The sequence below is a fragment of the Geotrypetes seraphini genome, chromosome 8, assembly GCF_902459505.1.
Source record: "Geotrypetes seraphini chromosome 8, aGeoSer1.1, whole genome shotgun sequence".
Taxonomy (NCBI): Eukaryota; Metazoa; Chordata; class Amphibia; order Gymnophiona; family Dermophiidae; genus Geotrypetes; species Geotrypetes seraphini.
Window position 1 is genome coordinate 189,732,641 of NC_047091.1, and position 19,682 is coordinate 189,752,322.

The window sequence follows — 19,682 nt, forward strand, 5'->3', positions numbered from 1 at the left end:
GACATAAACGTAATCCAAAAATGATTAAATGGCCTCTAAAAGCAGCTCTTATTTTCATGATTAAAAGGCATTTTTATGTTAAGCATATGAAAAGTAACAGGCCCCAGAACCCATTCCACTCCATCCAACTAGAGACCTTTTGCAGGAATCCCCATATTGACTAAGACTAGCCTTACTGGGTCAGACGAATGGTCCATCAAGCCCAGTAGCCCGTTCTCACGGTGGCCAATCTAGGTCACTAGTACCTGGACAAAACCCAAGGTGTAGCAATGCTACCAATACAGGGCAAGCAGTGATTTTCCCCATGTCTTTCTCAATAACAGACTATGGACTTTTCCTCCAGGAACTTGACCAAACCTTTCTTAAAACCAGCTACACTATCCGCTCTTACCACAACCTCTGGCAATGCGTTCCAGAGCTTAACTATTCTCTGAGTGAAAAAAATTTCCTCCAATTGGTTTTAAAATTATTTCCCTGTCTACACCCAACACAATAAAGATTCAGGGCCCATCACAGAACTAAATTATTACTACTCACATTAATGACTAACAAGCAACCTCTATGGAAAGGAAAACAAGCAATCCTACTAAGCACTGTTACTTACCGTAACAGGTGTTATCCAGGGACAGCAGGCAGATATTCTCACATATGGATGACGTCATCCATGGAGCCCCGATGCGGACAGCTTCACAAGCAATCTTGCTTGAAAACTTCATGTGCATGTGCATGTGCAAGTGCCTTCCCATCCGACGTAGGGCGGCACGTCTCCTCAGTTCAGGTAGCTAGCTAAGAAGCCAACTAGGGGAGGTGGGTGGGTTGTGAGAATATGTGCCTGCTGTCCCTGGGTAACACCTGTTATGGTAAGTAACTGTGCTTTATCCCAGGACAAGCAGGCAGCATATTCTCACATATGGGTGACCTCCAAGCTAACCAGAATGGGAAGGTGGGAGTTTTGGCGTTAGGAGAATAAATTTTGTAATACTGTTTGGCCAAAATGGCCATCCTGTCTGGAAAAAGAATCCAGACAGTAACTTGAAGTGAATGTATGAACCGAGGACTAAGTGGCAGCTTTGCAGATTTCCTCCATAGAAGTAGATCTAAGGAAAGCTACTGAAGCTGCAATAGCTCTAATTTTGTGGGCTGTAACTCGACCCCCTAGGTGCAGACCAGCCTGATCATAGCAAAACGAGATGCAAGCAGCCAACCAGTTGGAGATTATTCTTTTGGAAACTGGATGTCCCAACTTGTTTGGATCAAAGGAGACAAAAGTTGAGGAGAAGATCTATGTGGCTTAGTCCTTTGCAAATAGAATGCCAAAGCACGCTTGCAGTCCACAGTATGAAGAACCGATGCCCCATGGTGAGAATGAAGCTTGGAACACCGGAAGTACAATTTTTGGTAAGAATTTTGGATGAGTGCAGAGTACCACAGTCATCATGGAATACTGTGAAAGGTGGGTCGCTACTAAAGCTTGTAGCTCGCTAACTCTGTGAGCAGAAGTTAGAGCGATGAGAAAGACAACTTTCCAAGTGAGATATTTCAGATGAGCCTTCGACATTGGTTCAAATGGAGGCTTCATCAACTTAGCCAGAACATTGATATCCCAAACCACTGGAGGTGGTCTAAGAGGTGGTTAGACATTGAAAAGTCCTTTCATAAATCTGGAAACCATAGGGTGAGCAGAAAGAGCTTGACCACTGCAACTTGTTATACACAGGCCTAAGCACCAAAGAGCTATACAGACTACAGCTCATCCAGAAAACCATAAAACGTCTGAGAATCATACAGAATACTGATGTCTGTCTCATTTATGGTCTAAAAAAAGTCGGATCATGTAAGCCCGTTCTACAGTAAACTTCACTGGTTACCAATGGAGGCAAGGGTCATCTTCAAGTTTGCCTGCCTTTGCTTCAAAACCATAACAGGTTCATCCCCGATCTACCTGTCACACCATTTTGTATTTCCAGGCACCTCCCGCACACGTAATACCTATCTGTTTGCCTTCCCCTTCCTGAAGGGCTGTATCTACAAGAGATTCATAAGAACATAAGCAATGCCTCCGCTGGGTCAGACCTGAGGTCCATGGTGCCCAGCAGTCCGCTCACGTGGGGGCCCAACAGGTCCAGGACCTGTGCAGTAATCCTCTATCTATACCCCTCTATCCCCTTTTCCAGCAGGAAATTGTCCAATCCTTTCTTGAACCCCAGTACCGTACTCTGCCCTATTACGTCCTCTGGAAGCGCAATCCAAGTGTCTACCACACTGTCATTCCAAGCTGGCAAATGGAATAAATGTCTAACCACCCTCATTTCAAATACACCCTCCTACCAAGCCTTCAGGAAATCAATCAAAACCTATCTCTTTGACAAATTTCTCTGACTCCCCCCTGCCTTATTGTACCGCTGATATACTTATTGCATATCCGACCCATTTCCAGTCTTACCTAACCATTCTCGACTCTCTAATGTAATTGATTTACTCTACCAATGTAATTGACAATACTCTCTGTAACTTTGCTGTCTATGTAGTTTCTTCCTCTGTAAACCGCTCTGAACTGCTTCTGGTATTGCGGTATACAAAAATAAAGTTATTATTATTATTTAGACTGATATTCAGGCTCAAGAAATTTGACTCTATAATGGAGTACTATCACAAGCTCCACTGGCTACCTATGACCTCTCGGATCTACTTCAAGGCATCATGCATTATAGTCTGCATTCACAACACTCACTCATCAGAGGAGCTAATCCAACTGTTCTCAACATTAAAGAGTCATGGGATAGGTGGCAAAGTTCAGTTGTGGATTAGGAATTGGTTATCGGATAGAAAACAGAGAGTTGGGTTAAATGGCCATTTTTCTCAATGGAGGAGAGTAAACAGTGGAGTGCCGTAGGGGTCTGTACTGGGACCGGTGCTATTTAACTTATCTATAAATGATCTGGAAATTGGAACGACAAGTGAGGTGATTAAATTTGCAGATGACACTAAACTGTTCAAAGTTGTTAAAACGCATACAGATTGTGAAAAATTGAAGGCTGACCTTTATCATCTTGGTTGCTCTTCTTTGAACCTTTTCTAGTGCTGCTATATCTTTCTTGAGATAAGGAGATCAGAATTGAACACAGTACTCCAGATGAGGTCGCACCATGGAATGATACAGAGGCATAATAACATTCTTAATCTTGTTAACCATCCCTTTTTTAAATAATTCCTAGCATCTTGTTTGCTTTTTTGGCCACCACCACACATTGGGCGAAGGTTTCATTGTATTGTCTATGACACCCAGATCTTTTTCTTGGGAACTAACCCCCAAGGTGGACCCTAGCATCCGGTAGCTGTGATTTGGCTCATTATTTCCAATGTGCATCACTTTGCATTTGTCCACATTAAATTTCATCTACACTTGGATGCCAATTTCCTAAGGTCTGCCTTCAATGTTTCACAATCTGCATGTGTTTTAACAACTTTGAACAGTTTAGTGTCATCTGCATGTATTAAAAAAGGAGGAAATTAGACCAAATGGCAGCTGGCGTGGTTAACGAGTGAGGTGAAAGAAGCTTAGAGCTAAAAGAGAATCCTTCAGAAAGTGGAAGAAGGATTCGACTGAAAATAATTGTAAACACAAGCAATGTCAAGTCAAATGCAAAGCGCTAATAAGGAAGGTGAAGAGATCTTAAAAAGAAGATTGTGCTGGAAGCAAAAAACACACAGTAAAAACTTTTTTAGGCTTTCCCTGCCTTATTACTGTGTAATAGAAGCAACCTACTTCAGCCACACAGGGTATGACTATCCTTCCTTTTTCACTGCTATTATTTACGTACACTAGGTTCTTTGCATAGTCTAATCTTGCATTTTTAATCAGCCCCTTTCCCAGGCAATTACAGTTGCCTTCGAGTTATGGTCAGAAACACTACTTCATTTCTGCTAAGAAATGGTGGTTGGGGGAGGGGGAGGGGGGAAGCATGACCTCCAGTAACTTCCTCTTTCTGGTAGAGAGACTTAAGAGTTATATTAATCTACAAAACTCCCTGTTTGTGAGGGTGCTTAGAAACAGTGCTTTCTGCAGCACAGCACACGTGGTAAACTGCTGAGAAATAGAAGTTTCAAGAGAATGTGCGTGATAAAAAAACAAAAATTAGAAATAAAGTGAGCATGCATGATGGGGAGGAAGATCATTGAAACCATTGTAGTAAGATGGCTGATCATGGTACACATGGGTCTGGCGATCACTTCCATCGTTTCCTTACCTAGCCGACAGGCATGAGGAAGAGAGTGAGAATAAAGTCCAGATATCCCTCCACAGACACTAAGAGGAAAGTGCAAAAGCAGGCATCTGTTTAGCAAGGAGAACAGAATGGATATAGGGGCTTGGATTTTACTTCCTGGGCATACAGTGCAGAAGCCACAGCTAAGACAGAAAGTGTTAGATGGGGATGGGGGTGGGATCTCCTCTCTAGCTCTCAAAAGCAGGAAGTATAGATAGTTAAAACATACCCCCAGCCTCCTTCCCTAAAAGTCACTCTTGTAATTTTGGGGGCATTGCCATTTAGATGTTTATCTGTACGAGATATTCTCCACAGAAAGGAGGACTAGTAGATAGAGTGGAAAACACAACTCTCCCAGAGCTCAAAACTAATGCAGAAGTTTTGAGTAGGCCTGTCTCTGCCCACATGCAGCAGCCCCCTTAGTACGTTTAAAATTCAGAATCAACTATCAAGGAGGTGGAATGAGGTATCCAATCAATTTGGCTATATATAAAGAACACTTGTTACAAGTAAGCAATGGTTGTTCATGACCCACTGATAAGCAACAAAGCACAGTTACTTACCGTAACAGGTGTTATCCAGGGACAGCAGGCAGATATTCTCTACATGTGGGTGACGTCACTGACAGAGCCCCCTAGTGGACGTTTTCGCAAGCAGACTTGCTTGAGGACCTTCAAGCTTGCGATTGGCCCGCGCATGTGCGCGTGCCCCTCATATCCGGTCTAGGGCATGCGTCTTCTCAGCGTGTCCTCAGTTCAGATAGCTAGCAAAGAAGCCAACCAAGGGGAGGTGGGTGGGTTGCGAGAATATCTGCTTGCTGTCCCTGAATAACACCTGTTACGGTAAGTAACTGTGCTTTATCCCAGGACAAGCAGGCAGCATATTCTTTACATGTGGGAGACCTCCAAGCTAACCAGAATGGGATGGAGGGAGAGTTGGCAATTTAGGAGAACAGATTTTGCAAAACTGACTGGCCAAAATGGCCATCATGCCTGGAGAAAGTATCCAGACAGTAGTACGAGGTAAACGTATGAACCAAGGACCAAGTGGCAGTCTTACAGATTTCCTCAATCGGAGTCGAGCGGAGGAAAGCAACAGACGCCGCCATCGCTCTGACCTTGTGGCCTGTGACTCGACCCGGCAGGGAGAGACCAGCCTGAGCATAACAGAAAGAGATTCAAGCGGCCAACCAGTTAGAAATGGTCCGCTTGGAAACAGAGCGACCCAAGCGATTAGGATCGAAAGAGAGGAACAGCTGGGGAGCAGAACGATGAGGAGCGGTGCGCTTCAAGTAGAAAGCCAACACACGCTTACAATCAAGAGAATGCAGAGCCACTTCTCCAGGGTGAGAATGGGGCTTCAGAAAAAACACCGGAAGAACAATGGATTGGTTGATGTGAAACTCAGAAACAACCTTAGGCAAGAACTTAGGATGGGTATGGAGAACCACCTTATCATGATGGAAGACAGTGAAAGGTGGGTCCGCAACCAAGGCTTGAAGCTCACTGACCCAATGGGCAGAAGTGAGAGCAATAAGAACACAACCTTCCAAGTAAGAAACTTCAAGTGAGCCCGCGTAAGCAGCTCGAACGGGGGTTTCATCAAATGAGCAAGGACCATGTTAAGATCCCAAACCCACAGGAGGTTTAAGGGGCGGATGAACAGAGATAGGCTTCCCGTCAATCGGCTGATGAAAAGCAGCAATGGCACTAAGGTGAACGCGAACCGAAGAGGATTTGAGTCCAGCGCCAGACAAGTAATGTAATGTAATGTAATTTATTTCTTATATACCGCTAAACTCCGTTAGGATTCTAAGCGGTTTACAGAAAAATAGACAATAGGGTGCATTAAAATTATAAGTAAAATAGGTACTTAGAAATTCCCTTACTGTCCCGAAGGCTCACAATCTAACTAAAGTACCTGGAAAAATGACAATTAGTAGAGTAATGAAGAAATAAAATAGAGGATAGATGCGAAAAATAAGAAAATAAACAAGTGTAACAGATAATCCAGGACAGCAGATAAGGAGGCAGATAGCGGCTCCTGCTGCCGAGTAGCACACCAGGAAGAAAAGCGGGTCCACTTCTGAAGGTAACATTGGTGAGTGGATTCCTTCCGAGATGCCTCCAGGACATCCAGCATAGGCTGGGAGAATTGGAACGAGGTCATTAAGTCTCGAGGAACCAAGCCGTTAAGTGCAGAGACTGTAGGTTGGGATGAAGTAGAGAACCCTGACTCTGCGTAAGCAGAGAAAGAAAAACAGGCAGAAGAAGAGGCTCCTTGGAACTGAGTTGCAACAGAAGGGAGAACCATGGCGGTCGGGGGCCACCGAGGAACTATCAGAATCATGGTGGCACGCATGGACTTAAGCCTGACGAGAGTCTTCAGAATCAGAGGGAATGGAGGGAACGCATACAGAAACAGGTTCGTCCAATCCAGCAGGAAGGCATCCGCATCGATCCTGAGAGGGGTGTAAACCCTGGAGTAGAAGTGACTTGTGATTGAGGGGGGGATGCGAACAGATTGACGTCCGGAGTCCCCCAACGAGCAGAAACCTGACGTAGGGTCAAGGAATGGAGGGATCACTCATGAGGCTGCAGAAGACGACTCAACCTGTCCGCCAGACAATTGCGCTGGCTCTGAATGTAGACTGCCCAAAGGAATATGTTGTGGCGGAAGGGCCAATCCCAGAACCGCAACGCCACTTTGCACAGGGACCAGGACCCCGTGCCCCCTTGTTTGTTGATATAATACATGGCAACCTGGTTGTTCGTGCGAACCGCACCACTCGGTCGCGAAGCAGGTGACAAAAAGCTTTCAGAACAAGGAAAATTGCTCGAAGCTCCAGCAGATTGATGTGACAAAAGCGGTCGGCACTGGACCAAAGACCCTGAGTGCGCAGACTGTCCAGATGAGCCCTCCAAGCATAGGCCGACGAGTCTGTCGTGAGGACCTTCTGCGGAGGAGGAGCATGAAACAGAAAACCTCTGGAAAGATTGGAAGAGAGCACCCACCAACGGAGAGCCTCCACAACAAAGGAGTCACGACAATGAGTCGAGAGACAGGATCACAGTCCTGGTTCCATTGGGATGCCAGAGTCCACTGAGTCCATTGAAGTGAAGTCTGGCAAAAGGATTCACGTGGACTGTGGAGGCCATATGACCTAGGAGGACCATCATAAGCCGAGCCGGTGTCGAGGACAGATGGGTCACTCTCTGGCACAAACGGACAAGGGCCTCCTAACGAGGCCAAGGCAAGAAGGAGCGTAGACGAACCGTGTCCAGTACTGCTCCGATGAACTTGAGAGACTGGGATGGGCAGAAGTGAGACTTGGGAAAGTTCACCTCGAAGCCGAGACTCTGAAGGAGCAAGATTGTTTGATTCGTTGCTCGCAGAACTTCGTGGCAACAGGACGCTTTGATCAACCAGTTGTCGAGGTAGGGAAACACCTGCATGCCACGGAGACACAGGGCTGCAGCTACCACAATAAGACATTTCGTGAAAACCCTCAGAAAGGCCGTCAGGCCAAAGGGAAGGACATGTTACTGGAGATGGAGATTCCCCACCCGGAATCTCAGATACCGGCGAGAGGGTTTGAAGAGGGGGGTACCTCGGTGCCACGATCACACAACATTTTCAATCATTATAGTTACGACATGCATTTCTTTGACCTTCTCCTCACAAAATGTCACCAGTACAGGGGCACTAGCCAATTTAGCATTTCTGTAACTCCTGAAACCCAAAACAAGGTAAACCTTCAGGCCATAAAGGCTGAAGAAGAAATTCTTGAAACAGTCTCAAATGCTGAACAAGTAATATATCACATTTCCCAGCTTTTGGACATTACTGAGAAACCTATTTGCATCAGACACACTTCATGACATTATCCAGTTATATATGTGGCCGATTCGTCTTGCTTGTTGACAAGAGGAGAGCAGCTAAAGTGCACACATTATACATATCAAACAAAAAAAAATAAAATTTTACCGTAAATTAAATAAAATGCAAATAAACAGTAAAGCCACAGCAATGACAAAACTCCCATGATTACAAGATAAAACACTTTTTGGTCTTTTCCACAAAATTCTGAAAGAAATTTAGATTTAATACCAAGCAAAATTATATGGCCAATTTTTAAGACTTATTATCTAATCTAATCTTCCATTTGTGAGTCGCACAAACCTATGCAAGCTCAAGGCAACAGATCAAAGAGGAAGTAGGAAGGTAGAGGGGGGGGGCATGGAGAAGCAAGGGGAGGGGCCTAGAAGCTGAAAACAGTTAAATGTCAAAGAGGTGGGTCTTTAGGTTTTTCCTGAATGTGGTGTAATTTGTCTCTTTTCTGATTTCTTCTGGGAGGTCATTCCAAGTTTTTACCCCCAGATAAGTTAGAATAGAGTGAAAACTTCGCTTGTAGTGGAGGTATTTTGTGGATGGCAAGTTTAGTTGAATTCTGTTAAGGATTCTTCTTGACGTCGACCAACCAGTAGAGAATAGTTGGATAAGAGGGGCTGCTGACTTTACGTACAGAATCTGGTGTAGGATACATGAAGTTTTGAAAATTATTCGGGATGATATTGGGAGCCAGTGTAGTTGCCTGATGAAAGTTGTGATTAAATCATCATATTTCTTTAATTTGTAGATTAGTCTAACAGCTGTGTTCTGGATGAGCTGCAGTTTGTGGATAAGAGTGGTGTTGATGCCAAAGTAGTTGCAATAGTCCAAGACCATCATCTGAACGATCAGAGCAAAGTGATGTGGGTGGAAATATGGTCTTGTGAGATGTAGTTGAAGCATAGTGTAGATGGTCTTTTACAAATATTAGTTCAATGTGGATTACATAAGGTTTATAATTAGACATTTCTATGATGTCACAAAACATAATAATATGAAGGTGAGGGCTCGTACATCAATTAAAATTCTAAAGTCTCAGAGAAAAAAGAATTCTTCAAAGAATTAGGAAAAGTATTTCTAATTTCAGCTGCTAGATATTCAACAGCGAAGTGGAAAAACTTTTTAAAATCTAACATTTTCAAGTTCATTTGAGTGATTTACAAAGAATAGTTTTACAGCATAGTCAGGAAAGTGCAGTAAAATGTTGCAAAATATACACAGTACCTCTTTAAGTGTGGCACAAACCATAACCTATGGCTCAGAGCCATTGTTAAAGGATCATTTCTTGTGCTTGCACTCTCTGTACACGCTGATCTATTTATCTATGGAAAGAAAATAAATATATTTTATGCTTGATTTAGAAATATACATTTTTTTGCAACATCAGACCATGTATTGCAGAACATGAAATGCTAGATTTAAAAAAATAGTCTACAAAATTCTGAGTGGAGTAGAACAGGTACAAGTGGACCCATATATCACTCCATCCAAAATTACAAAGACTAGGGGACACTTGATGAAGAAACAGGGAAATAATTTTAAAACTAATATAGGAGGAAATTTATTTTCACTCAGAGAATAGTTAATCTCTGGAACGCGTTGCCAGAGGATGTGGTAAGAGCGGATAGCGTAGCTGGTTTTAAGAAAGGTTTGGACAAGTTCCTGGAGGAAGAGTCCATAGTCTGTTATTGAGAAAGACACGGGGGAAGCCACTGCTTGCCCTGTATTTGTAGCATGGAATATTGCTACACCTTGGGTTTTGGCCAGTACTGGTGACCTGGATTGACCACCGTGGGAACAGGCTACTGGGCTTGATGGACCATTGGTCTGACCCAGTGAGGCTATTCTTATAAGATCAAAAATAATAAATATTTAAAAAAGGGGTAGTGGACAGACAAATCAAACATGAAAAGTTGGAAGGAACACTAGGTAGTTAAATTACATCAAGATGGGAAAAAAATTAAAAAGTGGGGGGTGGGCGAGGGGTTCGTTTCTTAGGAAGCATTTGTAGTTCTCTGCCAAAAATGTTTGTATGCATCAAGGGAAGAAGTGAGGTTTCAAGTCTCATGAAGAACTTCATCAAAATACACTATATAAACCAGCTCATTGTTATCTATCTTTTTGTTTACACCTTAAAAAATATAATAAAATGGTAAAGCAAGACTTGCCTTAACTAAATCCATGCCAACTCATTCTAAATGAAGCTGCATCTGTGGTCAGGGTTATAACTTAAGAAGTTAGTACCTTTCTCATATTCTCCAATCATAATTCCCCTGAAATTTCTTCACTTTCTGTTCAAAAATCTAGCCATGCCCGAGAAATTCTGAATGGTTCTATCCAGTCCAGGGAACCAGTTGTCATACTGGGTGGGACACAGCAAAGGTTCATCAAGTCCAGTATCCTTTTTCCAACAACGACCAACCCAGGTCCCAAGTAGTAAAACAGATCCTAGGAATAAGTAGTGGATTTCCCCAAGCCATCTCAATAATAATCTATGGATTTCTATCCAAGCCTTTATTAAACCTGCTAAGCTAACTGATTTCACCACATTCTCTGGCAATGAATTCCAGAATTTAATTACACATTGTGTGAAGAAATAGTGTCTTGGGTTTATTTTAAATCTACCTAGTAGCTTCATCAAACTTACTAGAGGAGCAGTGTGAAATCAGGTAGGGCAAATATAGAAGTAGTATCATGAAAACCCCCAAGTTTGAAGAGCGATTTGTGAAGCAAACATGTTGCACATTATGTATGAATTTTTGGTTTTAGGCGTACAGTGAATTTTGCTTGTGAAACATCATTGAGGACTTTCTCCACTTGTATAGATTTTTATGTTCTACTTTGCTGTTGTTGTTGGCAGATTGTTTGGCTTGCTGTATTTTCTCTGTCATAATCCATACTATTTCATCACTACTTGAAAACTGCCTAACAATAGTAGAAGTACAGTCTGTAATTTGAGTTTATGAGATTGGCAGGACCTATCATTTTGCTTTAACTGCAGCTCTTCTATGCTGCCCTCCACCCCTCCTCACCCAGAAGCTGCTGGTTAGTATGATTCTGGTGGACCATAGCAACTAGGGAATTGCTCCTTTCACGTTACTTGGGTGGTGGGGAAAGGATAAATAACGTCACCACACTCTGATTTTAAGACCAAATGGGATCAACACGTGGGCTCACTTCAAAGAGGAACTTAGAGGGGAGGGTTATTTGAGTGGGCAGACTTGTTGGGCCGTAGGCCCTTTTCTGCCGTCATATTCTATGTTTCTGGTAATCTTCCAGTCGAAATAATAGTCTTCCACTCACCTGATAGGAATACAGGAATAGATAATTTAAAGCCCAGGGCTCAGTAGAGAACCCTAATCAAATCCTGCATTCTAGTTTTATTGGCTGTCAAATGCATCTTTAAAAAGAAAGCATTTTAGCTTGCTCTTAAATCTATCCAAACTTAATTATTCTCGTACATGAATTGGGAGTAAATTCCACATTTGAGGGGTTGTGACAGAAAAAATAGAGTGTCGCCGTGTATTTATAGTTTTAAGAGAAGGGACTGTCATGAGATGTTGATCAATAGATCTAAGTGATCTAGGGGGAGTATAGGGAATCAATACTCTATAGATGAAAGAAGGTGATTTATATAGAAGAGATAGACTTAGTTTGTAAGTTATTCGGTGAGCAACTGGAAGCCAATGTGCTTCCTTGAGTAACGGAGTCACATGATCAAATTTTTTTGCGTTCTTTATGAGTTTAATTGAGGCATTTTGTATGATCTGCAGACGACGGATTTCTTTTAAGGCAATTCCTTTGAACAAAGCATTACAATAATCAATTTTTGAAATCACCAGCGAGTGAATTAATATATTTAGAGATTTAGGGCATAGGAATTTGGAAACAGAACGAATTTGCCGTAATCTAAAGAATGTAGATCTAACAATATTACTAATATGTTCGTGGAAAGTAAGCTTGCTGTCGAAAATGACCCCAAGGATCTTAATGCTACTGATTGATACCACCACACCTCAATAGTTTGAGGTGGTTTACAGTAAGAGAAACTGAAGTCAGCGACATGTACAAATCAAAAGAAATACATAAGCAAATAAGCTAGAACAGTAAAAACTTAGGTTACAAATCAATCAAATAACTGTGTCTTTACTAATTTTCTGAAGGAGTGGTAAGATGAAACACATGGAATAATTCTACCAAGCCAATCATTCATTTAAAGGCAAGAGTTCTGTCAAGAAATCTCTTAATTCGACAGGCTTTTACTGTTGGATATGTAAATAAATGAACTCTACGTGTGGACTTGTTGGAACAATCCAGGAGAAAATGGGAAACTAGGTAGACTGGAGACATACCAAATATTGATATAAAACAAATACAGGCAAATTTGAACAGGACTCTTACCTCCATCAGCAAACAATGTAATTTTTGGTAATAGGGACTAATATGCTCCCATTTTTTCAAACCAAAAATCAACTGCACTGCTGAATTTTGTATCACTCGTAGCCTTTTAAAAAAGTTCTCTTATAGGTTCCCAAGTACCTGTTCAAAGTTGTTAAAACACATGCAGATTGTGAAAAATTACAGCCAGACCTTAGGAAATTGGAAGACTGGGCCGCCAAGTGGCAGATGACATTTACATGTGGACAAATGCAAAGTGATACTATGATTTGGGTTATTCTTCCCAATGTGCAACAGGATGCTAAGGTCCAATTTGGGGGTTAGTGCCCAAGAAAAAGATCTGGGTGTCACTGTAGACAATACGATGAAACCTTCCACCCAATGTGCGGCAGCGGCCAAAAAGGCAAACAAGATGCTAGGAATTATTTAAAAAGGGATGGTTAATGAGATAAAGAATGTTATAATGCCTCTGTATCGCTCCATGGTGCAACCTCACCTGGAACATAAGAACATAAGCAATGCCTCCACTGGGTCAGACCTGGGGTCCATCGTGCCCAGCAGCCCGCTCACGCGGCGGCCCAACAGGTCCAGGACCTGTGTAGTAATCCTCTATCTATACCCTTCTATCCCCTTTTTCAGCAGGAAATTGTCCAATCCTTTCTTAAACCCCGGTACCGTAATCTGCCCTATTACATCCTCTGGAAGCGCATTCCAGGTGTCCACCACACGTTGGGTAAAGAAGAACTTCCTAGCATTCGTTTTGAATCTGTCCCCTTTCAATTTTTCTGAATGCCCTCTTGTTCTTTTATTATTTGAAAGTTTGAAGAATCTGTCCCTCTCCACTCTCTCTATGCCCTTGATGTTTTTGTAAGTCTCTATCATATCCCCTCTAAGTCTCCTCTTCTCCAGAGAAAAGAGACCCAGTTTCTCCAATCTCTCAGCGTAAGAAAGGTTTTCCATCCCATTAATCAGACGTGTCGCTCTCCTCTGAACTCTCTCGAGTAACGCCATGTCCTTTTTAAGGTATGGCGACCAATATTGGATGCAGTACTCCAGGTGCGGACGCACCATCGCCCGATACAACGGCAGGATGACTTCTTTCGTCCTGGTTGTAATACCCTTCTTGATTATACCTAGCATTCTATTCGCTCTCTTAGCAGCCGCTCCGCACTGTGCCGTCGGCTTCATTGTCATGTCCACCATTACCCCCAAGTCCCTTTCTTGGGTACTCTCATTCAATAACATCCCTCCCATCGTGTAATTGAACCTCGGGTTTCTGTTTCCTACATGCAATACTTTACACTTCTCAACGTTGAACTTCATCTGCCATCTCGTCGCCCATTCCCCTAGTTTGTCCAAGTCCCTTTGCAATAACTCGCAGTCCTCCTTTGTCCGAGCTCCATTAAATAGTTTAGTGCCATCTGCAAATTTTATTATCTCACACTTCGTCCCTGTATCTAGATCATTTATGAATATATTAAATAGCATCGGCCCTAGCACCGAGCCCTGCGGAACACCACTCGTGACCTTCCTCCAGTCCGAGTAGTGGCCCTTCACCCCTACCCTCTGTTTCCTACCCTCTAACCAGTTCCTGATCCATCTATGCACGTCTCCGTCTACTCCATGGTTCTTCAGTTTCCGGAGTAGACGTTCATGAGGCACCTTATCAAAGGCTTTCTGGAAATCTAGGTATATGATGTCTATGGGGTCTCCTCTATCCTTCTGTTTGTTAATTCCCTCGAAGAAGTGCAATAAGTTAGTCATGCACGATCTCCCCTTGCAGAATCCATGTTGGCTGGTTATCAGAAGTTTATTTTTTTCAAAATGTTCATCGATGTTTTCTTTTATCAGTGCTACCGCCATTTTGCCTGGAACCGAGGTCAGACTCACCGGTCTGTAGTTTCCCGGATTACCTCTTGATCCCTTTTTAAAGATGGGCGTGACGTTGGCTATCTTCCAATCCTCTGGGATCTCGCCTGGAGTATTGCATTCAATTCTGGTCTCCTTATCTCAACAAAGATATAGCGGCACTAGAGAAAGTTCAAAGAAGAGCGACCAAGATGATAAAGGGGATGGAACTCCTTCTCCTATGAGGAAAGACTAAAAAGGTTAGGGCTCTTCAGCTTGAAAAAGAGACAGTTGAGGGGAGATATAATTGAAGTCTACAAAATCCTGAGTGGAGTAAAATGGGTACAAATGGATTTTTCCATTACATCAAAAATTACAAAGACTAGGGGACATTCAAAATTACAGGGAAATAACTCAGAGAATAGTTAAGCTCTGGAATGCGTTGCAAGAGGATGTGGTAAGGGTGGTTAATGTAGCTGGTTTTAAAAAGGTTTGGAGAAGTTCCTGGAGGAAAAGTCCACAAACTGCTGCTGACACATGTGAGAAGCCACTGTTTGTACTGGATCGGTGGTATGGAATGCTGCAACAACAGTCAAACCTCAGTTTGCGAGTAATGTGGTTTGCGAGTGTTTTGCAAGACGAGCATAACAGTCCCGCAATTTTTAACTCGCAAAATGAGTGTTGTCTCGATAAACGAGGTTGAACTCATGCGTCACGCACAAGCACATCACAAGCGCATCACGCATGCACGTCGATGAGCATGATCCTGCCCAGTCTTGACTCGGCTCAGCAGATTTCCCACCCTGACCCCTCCCCCTAAAGCCGGCAGCTGCAGTAAAATCTCAGTTTGGGAGAGAGAGAGAAGGATGAAAGCTGGGGGAAGTCTGAATAATGCACGCACAATATTGAGGCCAAAATGCAGTCTCCCAACCAGTGCATGGTATACTTACGTGCAGAACCTATGTGCACATCTTACACACACTTCTCCCACACACCAGCCAGTTTTTGTAATGTGGAACAAATCATCCGAGTTTCCATTACTTCTTATGGGGAAATTCGCTTTGATATACGAGCGCTTTGGATTACGAGCATGCTTCTGGAACGAATTATGCTTGCAAACCAAGGTACCACTGTATTTGTTTTTTTGCCAGGTACTTACGAGTTGAATTGGCCTGGGCTAGATGGACCATTGATCTGATCCAGTAAGGCTATTTTTATGTTCTTCTAAGTCTCACAGCAACCTTAGGGTGACCATCAGAGTCCTTTGACTATCACAGTGAGAAAATTATCAATAATTTTGGAGGCTTTTTCTGGAGTCGTACAGGCCAAGAGGACTCCAAGACCAAGAGGTCTTGCTCTCCTTGTCCACCAAACTCGACCAAAACAGTCTGTCAAAACAGAACTAGTACATTAGTTCCCAGATGAAGAATATGAAAATTTCACAAGAGATTCACCCTGAGCTATTCAAATATCATAAAATTCTAAAGAACCAGGTTTACTGGAAAATCCCCCAGTCAGTTCAGAACTTCCCATTTCTCATGTCTCCATGGCAAAGTCCTCTTAAAAACATAAGAATAGCCCCACTGGGTCAGACCAATGGTCCATCAAGCCCAGTAGTCCGTTCTCACGTTGGCCAATCCAGGTTACTAAGACCTGGCCTAAACCCAAGGAGTAGCAATATTCCACCAGAAGTTCCCAATACATTTCTTCCTCCATGTCATTTGGGTCCCTGCTATCCAATTCCTTTTCTTCCCGTGGATACCCTTCCCTTAATGACTCTTTCCCGGGCGCATACTTATGTCTCGGATGACTTCTGTTGGGCCCCTTTCTAAGAGGCGGCAGCGCTCCACCCAGAATTTAATGAGTCTCCTTTGAGGTTCTCAGTTATAAGGCAAATACAGATGAGGGTACTCAGGGGACAGTCTAGGTTGGATTTCTCCTTTTTAATCCGGTCCTCGCTTTCCTCATCACACTAATTAGCAAGCCAAATTACTTTGACAATTGTTCCAATACAGATTTCACTTAGTCCGTTCACTGGTACCACAGAAAACAACAACATTTTCTATTTCTTCCATTGCTGAAGCCTTTCATAGAAATAGATGGCAGATAAGGGCCACGGCCCATCTAGTCTGCCCATCTAGTCTTTCCAACACTTAAATCAATTTAGAGCTATACCTCAGATACATCACCTGTGAACTTCACTCTGAGCATTTCAATATCAACCAGATTCTTATTTACTGCTATATCCCACTTCTAGAATTTAATGCAGTTCACAAAATATAAAAAGAAAAATACAGTACCAACAGAATGCAAGTCTAATCTATCTGTCAATATCTACCAAATAAAAGGGTCTTTAATTTTTTCTGAAAAAAAAAAAAGGGTGAATTTCTATAGGTTTCACTCCCTCTGCCTAAAGCAAGCGCACTACTACACATTGTTAGATTGGATTTATTCTATTTGATACCACTTGTACATGAGTATTAAGCGGTTTACAATACTAATACATTAAAATTGAGGGTTACATTTTCAATCATTAGAAAATTTTCCCTCTGTCCCAGTGGACTCACAATCTAATTATAGTATCTATGTGGTATCTTCATATATATACATATACCATATAGTATCTATGTGGTAAAATAACATTATTCGCCGACGACGCTAAACTATGCAATATAGTAAGGGAATGTACTTTACAGGATAGTATGGCACAGGACCTGCTTACATTGGAAAGATGGTCCTCGACCTGGCAGTTGGGCTTTAACGCTGGGAAATGTAAGGTTATGCACCTCGGTAGCGGTAATCCATGCAGAAATTACACCTTGAATGGAGAAACTTTAACTTGTACTTCGGCGGAACGAGACCTAGGAGTAATCATCAGTGCAGACATGAAAACTGCCAATCAAGTGGAGAAGGCTTCATCTAAAGCAAGGCAGATGATGGGATGTATCAGTAGAAGCTTTGTCAGCAAGAAGCCTGAAGTCATAATGCCATTGTACAGAACCATGGTGAGACCTCATCTGGAATACTGTGTACAATTCTGGAGGCCACATTACCGTAAAGATGTGCTTAGAATCGAATCGGTTCAACGGATGGCCACCAGGAGGATCTCGGGGCTAAAGGGTCTCTCGTACGAGGAGAGACTAAACAAACTACAGCTCTACACTCTAGAAGAACGTAGGGAGAGAGGAGACATGATTGAGACATTTAAATACATCACGGGACGTATTGAGGTGGAAGATGATATCTTCTTTCTCAGGGGACCCTCTGCCACTAGAGGGCATGCGCTCAAACTCAGAGGCGGGAAATTTCATAGCGACATCAGGAAGTATTTCTTCACAGAAAGAGTGGTTGACCGTTGGAATGAGCTTCCAGCGCAGGTGATCGAGGCCAGCAGCGTGCTGGACTTTAAGAATAAATGGGATACCTATGTGGGATCCCTACGAGGGTCGAACTGGAATATCGGTCGCTAGGTATAGACTTAAGAGGATGGGTTAGTAGGGTGGGCAGACTTGATGGGCTATAGCCCTTTCCTGCCGTCATCTTCATCTTCTATGTTTCTATGTGAGTATTTACATACATGCTAGAGAAATATGAAGAGAACAAAGATGTACTGTGAATACTATAGGCATATAAAAAGGCAACATAAGTCTATGCAGAAATATAAATGACCTGCACTATGCAGCTGATAAAATGCTCATCACCAGCAGTAAAGGAGACATGCTGTATCTACTGAGAAAAGTCAAAGCCAAAAGCCATAACCTGGGATTAGAACTGAAGATAAGATGAAGATCACGAACAAAGAAAATAATTAAGATTTTGAGCTTGAAGTTGACAAACTAGAAGTTGTAAAGGATTTAAATCTCCTGGGCTCTTTATTTTGTAAATAAAGAGGTAACTAACAGGGAAGAAATACTCTGCAGAAGACCACTTGGTTGTTCTTCAATTAACACTCTTGACAAAGAATTCAAAGGCAAGGAAATAACAATCCAAATGAAGATCAGACTTGTCCACATGCACTCATTTTCTCATGGATGTGAAAGTTGGACAGTACGGAAACAAGACTATGGAAGATTGACTCATTTGAGCTTTGAGGATTTTATGTATGCCGAGGACCACCAGAAGAACTAACAAATCGATTCTGGAAAAGATCAAACCTGCTACATCACTCAAAATCAAAATGATGGAGTTACAACTGTCTTACTTTGGTCATACTGTCAGAAGAGAAAGATCATTGGAGGAGGAAATCATGTTTGGGAAGATTGAAGGAACCAGGCAAAGAGGGTGACCTGCAATCAGATGGCTAGACATGTTGAAAACAACCATGGAGATGATGCTGAAGGACCTTATCTGACTGGTCTCCCACAGGCAGCACTGTGGGAGACCAGTTAGAAGTAGATTGCAGTAAACAAAAGTGAGGTTATGAGAGTGTGGACAAGAGTCTGGGTAGTGTGTTCAGAAAGGAAGGGGTAAATTTTGTGGTGTTCTAGAGATAGAAATGACAGGCCTTAGCAGTTTGTTGAATGTGCGTAGAAAATGAGAGGTCGGAATCAAAGATGACTTCAAGGTTGCGAGCAGAGGAGACTGGAATGATGACTGTATTATTTAGAGCAGGGGTGTCCAACCTTTTGGCTTTCCTGGGCCGTACTGGCCCCAAAAAATGTTTCTGGGGCTGCGCAAACACTGCAGCAAGACAGAGGAGGGAGCCGGCAAGACGGTAAACACCAGGGGGCTGCAGAGGAAAACACTGCATTGCCCTTGACCGGGGCTGCACAAAATACTTCATGGGGCCGCAGGTTGGACACCCCTGATTTAGAGAGGTTGAGAATGTAGGGAGAGGATCAGAAGGTTTAGGAGGAAAGAGGAGAAGCTCAGTCTTGGACATGTTTAGTTTTAAATGACTGCATGGATGTCCAGCAATGTCAGCCAAACAGGCAATCTGCACAACTCATTTTCTACCAACCTCACTACACTCATGTCGCCCCTCTCCTTAAAATCACTTCACTGGCTCCCTATCCACCTTCACATACAGTTCAAGCTCCTATTGCTGGCCTACAAGTGCGTTCAATCTGCTGCCCCTCAAAATCTCTCCTCTCTTCTCTCTCCTTATATACACCTCCCAGAGAACTCTGATCCTCAGATAAGCTGCTCTTATCTGTACCCTTCTCCTCCACTGCCAATTCCAGACTTTGTTCCTTTCATCTAGCTGCCTCCAAGGCCTGGAATAAATTACCTGAGTTTGTCCAACAAGTCCCTTCCCTTGTTTAAAAGCAGACTGAAAAC

At 42.8% G+C, this 19,682-nt stretch overlaps 1 protein-coding gene across 6 annotated transcripts in view; it reads right to left on the minus strand.

Annotated features, from left to right (window-relative positions):
• TAOK3 (TAO kinase 3) overlaps window positions 1–19,682 on the minus strand; it is a 236,064-nt gene that overhangs the window by 191,420 nt on the left and 24,962 nt on the right. For 5 of the 6 annotated variants that reach the window (XM_033957286.1, XM_033957284.1, XM_033957283.1 and 2 more), the window contains one exon: window positions 9,381–9,478. The exons of the other annotated variant lie outside the window; for it this stretch is intronic. The gene's annotated coding sequence lies outside the window, so the exon portion shown is untranslated. The remainder of the gene's footprint in view (window positions 1–9,380; window positions 9,479–19,682) is intronic. 6 annotated transcript variants of the gene reach the window in all.